The sequence below is a fragment of the Hyla sarda genome, chromosome 2, assembly GCF_029499605.1.
Source record: "Hyla sarda isolate aHylSar1 chromosome 2, aHylSar1.hap1, whole genome shotgun sequence".
In the NCBI taxonomy this organism is placed as follows: Eukaryota; Metazoa; Chordata; class Amphibia; order Anura; family Hylidae; genus Hyla; species Hyla sarda.
Genome location: NC_079190.1, coordinates 178,877,428 through 178,893,546, shown reverse-complemented (window position 1 = coordinate 178,893,546; position 16,119 = coordinate 178,877,428). Strand labels below are relative to the sequence as shown.

Genomic DNA, 16,119 nt, shown 5'->3' with positions numbered 1-16,119 from the left:
GACAGAGGTGTCAGCAGAGAGCAGTGTGGACAGGACAAAAAAGAAATTTATAAAGAAAAGATTTACTCTGTAGCATGCAACTGCTATATTATTAAATAGCAGTAATTTAGAAATCTGTTTAACTTTCTGGCACCAGTTCTTAAAAAAAAAAAGAAGTACCCCTTTAAGGTATTTAGAAGCCAAATTGGTTCTGCACAATAGTTATTTATCATAAGCAACGGAGTTGTGCTTTAAATGTTAACACAAATACAGTGTGAATCCAGCCATTGGGATTTTGCTACAGATTTTTTTGCTGCAGATTTTATACTGTGAATTTTGTTATTGAATTACCAGCAGAAATTCTGCAGCAAAATGGGGGAGATTTATCAAAACTTGTCCAGAGGAAAAGTTGTCCAGTTGCCCATAGCAACCAATCAGATTGCTTCTTTCATTTTTAACAAGGACTCTGAAAGCTGAAAGCAGCGATCTGATTGGTTGCTATGGGCAACTTTTCCTCTGGACAGGTCCACAAGAAAGGTGGGACAATACAAAGATTGTAGGGACTGATGATGTGGGGAAGATACAGATGTGGAATGGCATTATAGGGGCACAGGTGGGTAACACTATTGGTTAATAGCTATTGGTTTATAGCAGTGTTTCCCAAGCAGGGTGCCTCCAGCTGTTGCAATACTGCAACTCCCAGCATGCCTGGACAGCCTTTGGCTGAGAGTTGCAGTTTTGTACCAACTGGAGGCACCCTGGTTGGGAAACACTGGTTTATAGGGAGGGAAAGAAGAACTATGCTGGACTAAGCTTTTCAGGTACTGTAGGTGGGGGACACTATGGGGGAGATTTAACAAGACCTGTCCAGAGGAAAAGTTGCCCATAGCAACCAATCAGATCCTTTCTTTCATTTTTCAGAGGCCTTTTCAAAAGTAAAATAAGAAATCTGATTGGTTGCTATGGGCAACTTTTCCTCTGGTCAGGTCTTGTTAAATCTCCCCAATAGTATATATCAGAATAAATAAGGAAAAAAACAAAACAACACAAAAACACACTATAATTTCCCTGAAGCTGCTTGTACAGAGGAGGCCAGTCCTCCCTGACAGACCACCCTGCTGATCATCCGTTACTGTCACTGTGGACTCTTCTAAGTCCCCTCACACAGTCCACCCTCCCTACAGTCCTCCTTGACAGACCCGGCTGATGATCACTTACTGTCCCCTCATGGCAGCTCCAGCTGATCTTCTATCCTCCATCTCTTCCTTTCCTTACCCAGGGAGGAGCAGGGAGGGGGAGGGGCCGTCAGCAGCAGCAGGACCCCGGAAGACAGTGTTCAGAGAATTCCTGTATGACAAGATGTCACTTCCTAACACTTGTATCTGCTCTTTCTTCTTGTCCTCTGCTGTTATCTCTACCAGCCGTGCCTCTATACACTCCTGCCCCTATGCCTCTGTGCCTCACACCTTTCTTTAAAAAAAAAAAAAAAAAAAAGGGGTATTAAGGGGCAGGTGCATGAAAAGGCAGGGGCTCAAGCCCCCTTTGAGCCCTATGTGTGCACGTCCCTGGTTAAGGGATTAAAACAACATTTATAAATGACATCTTGTCACCCTTGATCACATGACACATTATCAGTGGATTAATGCCTGTGAAAAATTAATGAAATATTTAGTCAAGTATATTATTTGTTTCTGCTCTATCAAAGCTCTATCTATGAGATCAAAACACAGGTTTAACCCCTTAAGGTTTAACCCCTTAAGGTTTTTCCTCCTTACCTTTTAAAAATCTTAACCCTCTCAATTTTCCACCTAAAAATCCATATTATGGCTTATTTTTTGCGTCGCCAATTCTACTTTGCAGTGACATTAGTCATTTTACCCAAAAATGCACGGCAAAACGGAAAAAAAAATCATTGTGCGACAAAATCGAAAAAAAAAACGCCATTTTGTAACTTTTGGGGGCTTCCGTTTCTACACAGTGCATATTTCGGTAATATCCATACGGATAATAGGTCCATACGGTTAAAATGATACCCTACTTATATAGGTTTGATTTTGTCGCACTTCTGGAAAAAATCATAACTACATGCAGGAAAATGTATACTGTCACGATGCCGGCTGGCAGGAGGTGGATCCTCTGTGCCAGAGAGGGATTGGCGTGGACCGTGCTAGTGGACCGGTTCTAAGTCACTACTGGTTTTCACCAGAGCCCGCCGCAAAGCGGGATGGTCTTGCTGCGGCGGTAGTGACCAGGTCGTATCCACTAGCAATGGCTCAACCTCTCTGGCTGCTGAAGATAGGCACGGTACAAGGGAGTAGACAGAAGCAAGGTCGGACGTAGCAGAAGGTCGGGGCAGGCAGCAAGGATCGTAGTCAGGGGCAACGGCAGGAGGTCTGGAACACAGGCTAGGAACACACAAGGAAACGCTTTCACTAGCACAATGGCAACAAGATCCGGCGAGGGAGTGAAGGGGAAGTGAGGTATAAATAGGGAGTGCACAGGTGAACACACTAATTGGAACCACTGCGCCAATCAGCGGCGCAGTGGCCCTTTAAATCGCAGAGACCCGGCGCGCGCGCGCCCTAGGGAGCGGGGCCGCGCGCGCCGGGACAGGACAGACGGAGAGCGAGTCAGGTACGGGAGCCGGGATGCGCATCGCGAGCGGGCGCCACCCGCATCGCGAATCGCATCCCAGCTGGAGACGGTATCGCAGCGCACCGGGTCAGTGGAGCTGCCCGGAGCGCTGCGGCAGCGAGAGTGAAGCGAGCGCTCCGGGGAGGAGCGGGGACCCGGAGCGCTCGGCGTAACATATACGTTTAAAAATGTCATCTTCTGACCCCTATAACTTTTTTATTTTTCCACGTACAGGGCGGTATGAGGACTCATTTTTTGTGCCGTGATTTGAAGTTATGATTTTTGTTTTGATCGGACTTTTTGATCACTTTTTATTCATTTTTTAATGGTATAAAAAGTGACCAAAATCCGCTTTTTTGGACTTTGGAATTTTTTTGCGCGTACGCCATTGACCGTACGGCTTAATTAATGATATATTTTTATAGTTCGGACATTTACGCACGCGGCGATACCACATATGTTTATTTTTTATTTTTTTTACACTGTTTTATTTTTTTTATGGGAAAAGGGGGGTGATTCAAACTTTTATTAGGGAAGGGGTTAAATGACCTTTATTAACACTTTTTTTTAACATTTTTTTTGCAGTGTTATAGGTCCCATAGGGACCTATAACACTGCACACACTGATCTCTTACACAGATCACAGGCGTGTATTAACACGCCTGTGATCAGTGTTATCAGAGCTTGACTGCTCCTGCCTGGATCTCAGGCACGGAGCAGTCATTCGCCGATCGGACACCGGGGAGGCAGGTAAGGGCCCTCCCGGTGTCCAGTCAGCTTTTCCGGACGCCGCGATTTCACCGTGGCGGTCCCGAACAGCCCGACTGAGCAGCCGGGTCACTTTCAGTTTCACTTTAGAAGCGGCTTTGACCGCCGCTTCTAAAGGGTTAATACCGCACATCGCCGTGATCGGCGATGTGTGGTATTAGCCGCGGGTCCCGGCCGTTGATTAGCGCTGGGACCGACGCGATATGATGCAGGATCACGGCGCGATCCCGCTTCATATCGCGGGAGCCGGCGCAGGACGTAAATATACGTCCTGCGGCGTTAAGGGGTTAAGGAGGTCCTTTTTCTTAGGCTAGGTTTCCACTTGGTTTTTTTTCTGGCAGTTTTTGAAAATCTGCCACTGCAGTTTTTGAGCCAAAACCAGAAATGTATTCGAAAGGAACAGGACATATAAAGGAAGGTCTTATACTTCTCCTCCCTTATGGATCCTCTTCTGACTTTGGCTCAAAAACTGCAGTGGCAGTTTTCCAAAAACGTGGAAACTTAGCCTTAGGGACAAAGAGGGGGGGGGGGGCATTTATCACTAGATGTCTTTAGAGCTGTTTTTGGGTGTATATTTGTCTCACAGTTGGTACTGCACAGCATCTCAGGCTCTTTTTTTCCGACTTTTTAGCTTACAGGTTTTTTTTTAAGTGTGTGCAGACCATCTGTTAGGCTAAGTTTCCGCTTGTTTTTTTTTCTGGCAGTTTTTGAGCCAAAGTCAGAAGTGGATCCATAAGGGAGGAGAAGTAAAAGTCCTTCCTTTATATGCCCTATTCCTTATGAATACACTTCTGGTTTTGGCTCAAAAACTACAGTGGCAGATATCCAAAAACTGACAGAAAAAAAAGTGGAAACTTAGCCTTAAGGTTAGTCTTTCAGTGGTAATAAATTGACCAACTATGAATTTTTTGGAAAATTGCACAGATGACAGGGGGTGCTGCAGGAGAGATTGTGGGGATTCCCAGTGGCCGGACCCCCGCCATCAGACATATTATCCGCTATCCTTTAATAGAGGATAAGATGCCTAGGGACAGAATACCCCTTTAACTTAGTTTTTTGGGGTGAGGTTTGTGTGTGTGTGTGTGTGTGTGTGTGTGTAGAGTGAAATTTCTGTAAATGTGTATCTGCCCAAAATTTATCAATATCCCTGGGACCATTTAATAAATTTGGTGCACCTACACATTAGCAGCACACAAAAAAAAGTGTACAGAAGTCATTTACCTGCAACTTCAATGAATTTCCCCCATAGTACCCAGATGAAAATTAGAAAAAAATTTAAGTATACCTTTGCCATTTTAGAAAGAGCTATTGGCTATGGGGTTATGTTGTATCGCTTTTCTTTGTGTGTGTGTATGTGTATATATATAATATATATATATATATATATATATATATATATATATATATATATATACACATACACACACACACACACACACACACATAAATAAATATATATAATTGGCGGCATGCATTCAGTCTTAAATGTTTAGTCATTTGTTTCAGGCATCTTTATACAGTATTATATGCCAGAGGTAGTCATAAAGACATAACACAAATTACAAATTGCAACCTTCTGCAATGGATGTATGACTGTGGTGGAGGCCTACAGCCATATTTTTGTATTTGTTCATACTAAATTGGATTGTCTTTTTCTTTTTCTTCACAAATTTGTAACATATTTTACTATGTAATCAAGTTATATTTAAGTTATTATTTAGTAGAAATAGACAAAATGAAGAGGAATAGCAGGAATTAAACTCACCAGACTGGTGAATCCATGATGGAAAACTTTATTCCAGGTAATGGATGGTGCAGCATACAGAGAAACATAAGTTCCAACTGCAGGGAGGGAGAGCAGCCACACTCAGAACATGGGGGCACACCACTGAGTGGCAAATAGTTGTGCATCACAGGACGCTTATTCCGGCCAAGTGTGTACCTTGGCCGGAAGAAGTGTCCTGTGACGCAAAACTAGTTGCCATTCAGTGGTGTGTCCTTGCATCCCGAGTGCGGCTGCTCTCCCTCCCCGCAGTTGGAACTTACATTTTCTCTGTATGCTGCACCATCCATGAAAGGACATGTCCAGTGCTCACTTTTCTTATTCTATCCATTCCGGGCTGCAAAAAAAAAAAAAGAAAATAAGCTTTCTCATGCCTGCCTACACTCCCCCGGTGCTTCGGTACAGGTGTTCGGTCCCCGGGCTGAATTCTTCTTACTTCCTGTTAGCCCGGCACGTCACACGGAGCTTCAGCCTATCACTGGCCGAGGCAGGACATTGCTGCGGCCGGTGATAGGCTGAAGCTCTGTGTGACGTGCCGGGCTAACAGGAAGTAAGAAGAATACAGCCCGGGGACCTAACACCTGTACCGGAGCACCGGGGGAGCGTAGGCAGGTAAGAGAAAGTTTGTTTTCTTTTATTTTGTAGCTCGGAACGGATACAATAAGAAAATTGAGCACCGGACATCTCCTTTAAGTGGAATAACGTTTTCTATCATGGATTCATCGGTCTGGTGAGTGCATTTCTTACTATTCCTCTACATTTTGTTTATTTGGCATACACTTGCTTCATCCCAGAATCGGCACCTCCATAACAATCCGCAGCAGCTGTCCACCATCAGCGGTGAAGACACACACGGCTAATAAATAGAACAGAGAGCTGAGCAGCGCCTGATAGCTATCCATCTTTGTTTCTTTATTTCACATATTTAGTACAAACATTTTAGTATTTAAATCAATAAAAGTTATATTTTAAGCAATTTAAGTTGTTATACTACCAAGAATCTCCCTGATGGTGAATATATGAAAGCTCATAGATGAAGGAGGTGTATGAGTCTGAATGCAGTACTATTGATACCCTTTTGAAAAATAGGGGATATCATGTGATCTAACCCATGCCAAAAGAACAGTAGATACTAAGCATTAGTGTTGAGAGCGAATAGTCAAAAGGCTAATTTTTATCGTGAATATCGGGACTTTGCGATTTCAAGAATATTTAGAATATAGGGATATATATTCGTATTGACAAATATTACTTTTTCTTTTCTTCACAGTACACAACACAACAATGATGTGTACTGTGTAAAAACCAAAAAATTATCATCCCTCCCTGCTTCCAGCTTTTGGTCCAAAGAAGGCTCCAATATTATTTACTGTGCGAGTCGGTGTGGAGCGCGAATATTTCATATATCCGAATATGCAAATATTCGTGAATATCGGCACTTCCAGAGGACACTGATCCCTCCCTTCTTTTGGGTACGTTCACACGTATGCAGATTTGATGCACATAATTTGATGCACAGGATTTGATGCGCAGGATTTTCTGCTGCAGATTTCAATGTAAACTAAATGACTGAACACAACTTCTAATCTGCAGTTACAAATCCTGCGCATCAAATCTGCGCAGGATCCTGTATGTATGAACGTACCCTTTAGGTGAAAGAAATTATAGAGCTTGCGCAATATACAAATTTCATTACAAATTTTAGCATGGGAAAAAAAAAGGGAATAAACATAGCGAATATGTGAATTTTGCGAACATATGACAAATATTCGTCCATATATTCGCAAAATATCGCGAATTGGAATATGGCCCCTGCCGCTCATCACTACTAAGCATATATTTGAATATCTTTATTCATGCAAACATACTAAAAGCAATACCCAAATTAGCATCTTCTTCTTCTCCTCTAGGGTTTCTTCTACCACTTTTAATCGGGAGTTATATTGAATCAGACACATTATCCAAAAATGTATGCCCATTTAGTGCCTGGATCCAGATCTAAAAGTGATTTTGTGGTAAGGTTGTAGATACAGTGCATAGTGAAAGTATTAAGCCCCCTTGAACTTTTCGACCTTTTGCCACATTTCAGGCTTCAAACATAAAGATATAAAACTGTAATTTTTTGTGAAGAATCAACAACAAGTGGGACAAAATCATGAAGTGGAATGAAATTTATTGGATATTTCAAACTTTAAAAAAAATAAAAAAACTGAAAAATTGGGCGTGCAAAATTTTTCAGCCCCCTTAAGTCAATACATTGTAGCGCCACCTTTTGCTGCGATTACAGCAGTAAGTCGCTTGGGGTTTGTCTCTATCAGTTTTGCACATCGAGAGACTGACATTTTTGCCCATTCCTCCTTGCAAAACAGCTGGAGCTCAGTGAGGTTGGGTGAAGAGTGTTTGTGAACAGCAGTTTTCAGTTCTTTCCACAGATTCTCGATTGGATTCAGGTTTGGACTTTGACTTGGCGATTCTAATACCTGGATGTGTTTATTTGTGAACCATTCCATTGTAGATTTTGCTTTATGTTTTGGATCATTGTCTTGTTGGAAGACAAATCTCTGTCCCAGTCTCAGGTCTTTTGCAGACTCCATCAGGTTTTCTTCCAGAGTGGTCCTGTATTTGGCTCCATCCATCTTCCCATCAATTTTAACCATCTTCCTTGTCCCTGCTGAAGAAAAGCAGGCCCAAACCATAATGCTGCCACCACCATGTTTGACAGTGGGGATGGTGTGTTCAGGGTGATGAGCTGTGTTGCTTTTACGCCAAACATAACGTTTTGCATTGTTGCCAAATAGTTCGATTTTGGTTTCATCTGACCAGAGCACCTTCTTCCACATGTTTGGTGTCTCCCAGTGGCTTGTGGCAAACGTTAAACGACACTTTTTATGGATATCTTTAAGAAATGGCTTTCTTCTTTGCCACTCTTCCATAACAGCCAGATTTGTGCAGTATATGACTGATTGTTGTCCTATGGACAGAGTCTCCCACCTCAGCTGTAGATCTCCGCAGTTCATCCAGAGTGATCATGGGCCTCTTGGCTGCATCTCTGATCAGTCTTCTCCTTGTATGAGCTGCAAGTTTAGAGGGACGGCCATGTCTTTGTAGATTTGCAGTGGTCTAATACTCCATCCATTTCAATATTATTGCTTGCACAGTGCTCCTTGGAATGTTTAAAGCTTGGGAAACCTTTTTGTATCCAAATCCGGCTTTAAACTCCTCCACAACAGTATCTCGGACCTGCTTAGTGTGTTCCTTGTTCTTCCTGATGCTCTCTGCGCTTTAAACGGACCTCTGAGACTATCACAGTGCAGGTGCATTTATACAGAGACTTGATTACACACAGGTGGATTCTATTTATCATCATTAGTCAACATTGGATCATTCAGAGATCCTCACTGAACTTCTTAAGAGAGTTTGCTGCACTAAAAGTAAAGGGGCTGAAAATTTTTGCACGCCCAATTTTTCAGTTTTTTATTTGTTAAAGTTTGAAATATCCAATAAATTTCGTTACACTTCATGATTGTGTCCCACTTGTTGATTCTTCACTAAAAAATTACAGTTTTATATCTTTATGTTTGAAGCCTGAAATGTGGCAAAAGGTCGAAAAGTTCAAGGGGGCCAAATACTTTCACTATGTACTGTATGTAACCAAGAGGAATGCCACCATAGGGTATGTTATAACGCCAAGTTTGTTTATTTCTACCACTAAATGCAAAACCTGGTGGTCACCTTATGCAGGGAGTACTAATTGTGGTAACCAACAATATGCTACCTGTAAATAGGTAACTACTGTTGTAAGGTCAGAGGCAGGGCCATTTGAAGGAATTTGGGGGCCCCAAGCAAAATGGACATGGAGCCCCCCCCCCCCTTGATGTTCACGCATGTCACGCTCTAGGTGCCGGCGTCAGGACGTAGTAATGCCTGCCCTTGAATTCTGGGAGCGCGACATGAGCGAACGTCGATACGAGGCCCCCACATTAGGTGCAGCATAGTTCCCCCCACATTAGGTAGGCAGTGTTCCCCCCACATTAGGTGCAGCATAGTTCCCCCCACATTAGGTTGGCAGTGTTCCCCCAACATTAGGTGCAGCATAGTTCCCCCCACATTAGGTGCGGCAGTGTTCCCCCACATTAGGTAGGCAGTGTTCCCCTCACATTAGGAAGGCATTGTTCCCCCACATTAGGTTGGCAGTGTTCCCCCCACATTAGGTTGGCAGTGTTCCCCCCACATTAGGTTGGCAGTGCTCCCCCACATTAGGTTGGCAGGGTTCCCCCCACATTAGGTAGGCAGTGTTCCCCTACATTAGGCTGGCAGTATAGTTCCCCCACATTAGGCTGGCAGTATAGTTCCCCCACATTAGGCTGGCAGTGTTCCCCCACATTAGGCTGGCAGTGTTCCCCCACATTAGGCTGGCAGTGTTCCCCCACATTAGGCTGGCAGTGTTCCCCCACATTAGGTAGGCAGTGTTCCCCCACATTAGCAATGTAAGAAGAAAATAGTCGCACTCACCAGGGAAGATGAACTTCAACAGCAGCTTTATTCCAACAGTGCACAAATGTGAAAATACAAATGAACAGTCCTGGATATTCCAAGCGGGGAACACGAGCGGCAGCTCAGAAGCGGGGCATACCAATAGGAGGCGACTAGTTTTGCGTCATCAGACGCTTCTTCCGGCCACAGGTATACGCCTCCCTTCAGTGGTAGCCATGTATTTATACACCGGACCGTATGTAGTGAACAATTAAAAGAATATATATAAATTGTGCAAAACAATGAAAAATTTATAAAAAAACAAACAATACGTAGCTTAAAAACACTAAAGAGATATACGACTCACAAAAATGCTGAAAAATCTTGTCTTTCATTCATGCCCAGCGGCCCCATGGCATTAAGTTTTACTATCCAGAAAGCCTCTCGGCGCATAAGGAAAACATTTTTATCCATGCCGACGGGGATGCTGTCAATTCTCTCTAACCCGGCAAATTTAATGTCCCTACTGTTGCTGCCATGGCATTCAGCCATATGGGCAACAAACCGGGGGGAAACCTTGCATGTCCGGAGAGAATATACATGTTCTCTTACTCGTGTACATAATTTTTGTTTTGTTTTTCCCACATAAAATCTCTTACAGGGTCATAGTAAACAGTACACGATGTGAGTAGACTTGCATGTGATTAATTGGTTGACAAAAATATTGTGACCACCCAAGGAAAAATTTCTCTTAGCTAAATTTAAATTGCAAAAATTACATCCCCTGCAGGGAAAATTACCCTTGGGTGCCAAGTTATTCAACCAATTATCTTTTTGTTCAGTTTTCTTCTTAGAATTCTTAAGTACATTCCCAACAGTAGTACATCCCCCACATTAGGTAGGCAGTGTTCCCCCCACATTAGGTAGGCAGTGTTCCCACCACATTAGGTAGGCAGTGTTCCCCCCACATTAGGTAGGCAGTGTTCCCCCACATTAGGTAGGCAGTGTTCCCCCCACATTAGAGAGGGTTAACGGTGGCATCCCTGTGTCCAGAAAACATCTTTCGGGACACAGGGATGTCCTTAATAGTGATGGGGGGAATTGCCCCGTTGCTACAGGATGGGCAAGCACTGGCTCTGAGCCCTGGGCCAGCTCGGGGCCCCAAGCAATTGCTTGGTTTGCCTGTCCTGTAGTGACGGGCCTGGTCAGAGATACCTCCAAGTTTTACCATTTCTTTCTTAATTTTGTCTAAATCAAATCACCAGACAGGGCTGGTGCAAGGATTTTAGCCACCCTAGGAGAAAGCTAATTTTGCCACCCCTTGACCCCACCCATTGGCTCCGCCCTTTGACATGCCCCACCTTACTACTGGAGTGACACACTGTAGTAAACCTCCTCCTCCTCCTGGGGCAGATGTATGGAGGTGCGTGTGATGTCAGGACCTTCCTGTCTGGCCTCAAAGGTGGCACTGCACTCCTCCAGCAGGCTGAAGAATGCAGATTATTATGGTATCGGAAGAGGGGGGGTTACAATGGTGGTGCTGGCTGGGTGGGTGCTTCTGATGAGCAGCAGGTGCTTTGGATGCTGGCTGGCTATTAACTTTCTTGCAGGGGCAGAGTGGTGCCCCCATCAAGAGGGCACTCTAGGCAGCTGCCTATTTTGCCTACTTGCCACATATTTGTTGTATAATGTGTAAAATGTAGGATCTAAAATTTGGAAATTAAAATGAAGAACTGAAAAAATCTTGCACTAGATAACAATTTCCTCTACATAAAGTTTTTTTTTAGTTCATAATAAAAAATAAAAAAAGCAACCTTGAAGATTATCACAGACCCAAGTGATCTTTACTTCATTAGCAAGTCTTTAGTGGGTTCCAACAATTACAGCTCTCGGGCAGATTTGTTCCGTTTGGTAATAATGTGACTTAAAGAACATTCTTTGACTAATGACTTGTTTAAAAGAGTTGACAGTATGTTGCAATTTGTTATAATTGAATCTCCCCCCATCAGCTGTTTGAAGGCATGAAATGTTTTCTAACACTACATTAAATTAAATTAATGGCACAAAAATATTCTGGAATAACGTCTGTCAGGTTGGAAGCTCACAGTGTTCTTCTCTGATGTGAGAATGACATTTCATCAAAGTTTTAAAGCAATGTAGACTCTAAAGGTATTTTCTTAACCCATTGGAATATTATATGTACCAAAAAGTGATTTGGGTTCAGCATTCCATAAACTCTTTTAAGAATTTTTTTTTTTTTGTGAAACAAATAGCAAAAAAATGGCCCAGATGTATCAATCTGTCCAATCTGAAAAAAATTGTCAGATTTGTCCAGAACAACCAATGACAGCTTGGCTTTCAAATCCTAATGAGATCTGGTGAAATTAAAGCAAAACTATGACTTGTTGCTGTGGACAAATGACACCCTTGTTTGTCCGGGACAGATTGATAAGTCTGTGCCAATCTTTTGAAAAATTTAAATCTTTGTCAACATTTACAGCCACCGGTGCAATATGAATATAGGAAAATAATGTGTAGCTTCAACTCAACAAATGAAAAAAAAAAGTGATGACCTCTCATCTGAAACTCACAGGTGCTTTACATGATGGATTAAAATAGATGGATGATCATGTAATACATTGTGCTTCAGAGTGGTACCCACACTTAGTAGCAACTCTGAAAGAAAAAAAAATAACGCCTCTGGAAGACTGGCACCTCTACAAAAGGTCTTATATGAGACATTTGTAAAAATGTATTTCATACCCATCCAGACCAATTGGCCTGTCAAGTATATGTCAAAATGGGAATCCTCTTTGGACCAACAACTACCCCCAGATACTTGCTGCCTGATTAGGGATAGAGCTACTAAAACATTAGCTTGCTTTATGTACAAAAAAAATTTAATCAAAATAACTGTATGTTCTAGTATCACACTCCAGCTTTTCTCCATAGAGCAAACAGGAATATTAATTATAATGGCTTAAGATGTGGTAAATCCAGAGGAACGTTGCCACATATAGTGCAGACCCTTACTAGTGAATTAACTGCCATATATATCCCATTATCCTCTATCACACTATCCTCTATTTAATATATCTCCTTTTTGCATAGGGAGAACAGTGTTTACATTACTCCTACATATCTCCCTTCCGCTAGATATTTGGTGGCAGTAAAATGGAAGCAACTGCTCCCACCTACTTCGACTGACCTCTATGTGCATATTAGGAACATTCGACTATGGAATATCTCTCGCTCCTAATAAAAAACAAAAGGCATCTTTTGTATGGCATCTACGGGAGAATCACTGGATTCCCTACTTGAATTTCGCTAGTGCCTCTATAACTCATTGTGATGTACAGGGACACCCCCACCCTGTATAAGGACACCCCCACCCAATGTCAGGTCTTGTATTTACATCTGCTGCCGCTTACGTTATGTGACGCGCGCTCAGGAGCTGAGCGTGCTTCATTCCTGGCAGGTCCCAGTTGCTATCAGCAACCAGGACCCGTGGCTTATACCAGTCATCACCGATTGGGCTGATATCCAATATTAACCCTTTAGATGCCGCAATCAAAGTTGAATGCGGCGTCTAAACCAGGAGAAAACAGTTGCCGGTTAGTTCAGTGGGCTGTTCGGGACCACCACGGTGAAATCACGGCATCCTGAATAGCAGGAGGTTCCTTACCATGCTCCTTGCTGTCCGATTGGCATTAATAAATGTGATTTAACCCCTTCAGTAATAAAAGTTTGAATGACCCCCCTTTTCCCATTAAAATTTTTTTTAAATAAAAATAAACATGTGGTATCGCTGCGTGCATAAATGTCCAAACTATAAAAATGAAATATTAATTAAACCACCCAGTCAATGGAATACACGTAAAAAAAAAATCCAAAATCCTAAATTGCGCATTTTTGGTCACTCTGAATACCCTAAAAATTTTTATAAAAAGCTGTCAAAAAGTTGCATCAAAACAAAAATTGTACTGATAAAAACTTTAGATCACGGTGCAAAAAATTAGCACTTTCTGCATACATCCCCGTATGCAGAAAAATGAAAAAGATATAGGGGTCAGAATAGAACAATTTTACACATACTAATTTTGGTGCATGTAGTTATCATTTTTTAAGTAGTAAAATAAAATAAAACCTATATAAATCAGGTATCTTTGTAACCGTATGGACCTACAGAATAAAGATATGGTGTCATTTTTACCAAAAAGTACAATGCATAGAATCGTAAGCCCCCAAAACTTACAAAATGGCGGGGGAGTTTTGTTGTTGTTTTTTTTTTTTCAATTTTGCCCCACAAATCATTTTTTTCTGGTTTTGCAGTAAACTTTGTGGTGAAATGATTGATGTCATTACAAAAGTACAAATGGTAGCACAAAAAATAAGCCCTCACATGGGTCTGTAGGTGCAAAATTGAAAGTGTTCTAATTTTTTAGAAGATGAGGTAGAAAATACAAAAGTGCAAAAATGAAAAAACCTGTGGTCCTTAAGGGGTTAAAACTTGACAATTGCTTTGTCGGTTATAACCCTCATAGATGTTTGACATGTCCTTCAATGTGTTGTCAGCTTGGTAGCAGTCTAACAAGCTGATTCTAGCATTGCTTTCACCTTCCTAATGTCTTCAGACCAATTCGTACTTTCCCTGTAAACATATATAAAATGTTTTTTACCCTAAATATTTCTGCTGAATAACCACATTTGATCAGTATCCATTAGCAACCAGATTACTTCTTTCATTTTTAACAAGGCCTCTGCAAAATGAAAAAAGTGATCTGATTGGTTGCTATGGGCAACTGGGCAACTTTTCCTTTGCACAGGTTTTGATAAATCTTCCCCCTATGTCTTCACTGCCTTATTTTAACCTCTTGGGGACGCAGGGCGGACCTGTACGTCCTGCGCCCATTCCTGTAATAAAATGCGGGGTCACACGCTAACCCTGCATCATATCAGGTCACTCCTGGCAGCTAACGGACACGGGGCTTTTAGCGTGCGTCACCAATCACGGTGACGCGCACTATTAACCCTTTAGATGTGGCGATCAACTTTGATGTTTAAAATGTAAAATAAGCATTCCCGGCAGCTCAGTCTGGCTGTTCGGGACCACCGCAGTAAAACTGCGGTGTCCCAATCAGCTAGGACGCAAGCGGAGGGTCCCTTACCTGCCTCTGGTGCATCCGATCAGCGATTGATTGTGCCAAGCCTGAGATCCAGGCTTGAGCAATCGACCCCAGATAACACTGATCAATGCAATGCTATGGCATAGCGTTGAACAGTGCTCGCAATCAATGCACTGCAAACATTGCAAAAAAAGTGTAAAAAAAAAAAAGAGTTAATAAATGTGATTTAACTCCTCCCCTAATAAAAGTTTGAATCACCCCCCTTTTCCCATTAAAAAACAAAAAAACAAACGTAAATAAAAATAAATGTGGTGTCTGGGAGAGTAACGGTGACTGGGATGTTGCAGTGGTAGTGTAGGGTCTGGTGGTATTAACCCTTGAATGTCGTGACGCCAGGGTGAGGTTTCATCAATAGTAATATTCCTACTGCCAACCGTCCCACAAACGGCAGGGAAAAATAACGGAATGTCCACAGCAGATTTTATGAACAAACTGAAGAAACTTTACTTGCAGCTTTTATGCAACGGTATTAAACATAACAGTCTTTCAAGAGTGAAACGGGATTCAGGTTCCTCATAGGTTTGCTGGGACTTGGAAGCAATGAGCTTCTGATGTTAGCCACTGTGCTACTAATTATAATATTTGAGCTTGTAGTAGTCACACAGGATTTGATAGATGGAGCTTTGAGTAACTCACGCTTAGTGGCTGCGGGTTCTTAGGCTTTGGGCCTAGTTAAATTGAATTGATGCTGATGAGATGCTTGTGCTTCTTTAGTGTCCAGGAGATAAGAGACTAAGAGCTGCTTGCTCTGTAGCCAGGAAATAAGAGAGTGAATTGATTGACTACAGCCCTTTATATAATAAGGGGCTGGATTAAGCTCATTGGTCACAAAACCTATAAGTTATGAACCCAGTGAACTCTGGGTACATCACATGACCTCTAAGGTCCTTGTACATTTTATACATCACAAACATACATCATGTGACCACTAAGGTCCTGTACATATATTTTCTATACATTAAATAAATATAAACACTCTTTACGTGAGGTGACCAAGGGGAAGCCCTGCAGGAGAGCCCTATATGAATGGAGGGACTCTAGCTGAGGGGACTTTAGACAAGGGACAGGACAAAGTCCTGTACTGGGACACCACATAAATATAAACATATGTGGTATCGTCGCGTGTGTAAATGTCCGAACTATAAAAATATATCGTTAATTAAACTGCACGGTCAATGGTGTACACGTAAAAAAAAAAATCTAAGTCCAAAATAGCGTATTTTTGGTCACTTTTCACACCACAAAAAACTAAATGAATAAAAAGGGATCAAAGAGCCAGATGAAAACAAAAATGGT

At 42.1% G+C, this 16,119-nt stretch overlaps 1 protein-coding gene across 2 annotated transcripts in view; it reads left to right on the top strand.

Annotated features, from left to right (window-relative positions):
• Positions 1–494: 494 nt before the first annotated feature.
• Positions 495–16,119, top strand: part of ATP4B (ATPase H+/K+ transporting subunit beta) — a 351,538-nt gene continuing 335,913 nt past the window's right edge. For both annotated transcript variants that reach the window (XM_056555834.1, XM_056555833.1), the window contains exon 1: positions 495–592. The gene's annotated coding sequence lies outside the window, so the exon portion shown is untranslated. The remainder of the gene's footprint in view (positions 593–16,119) is intronic.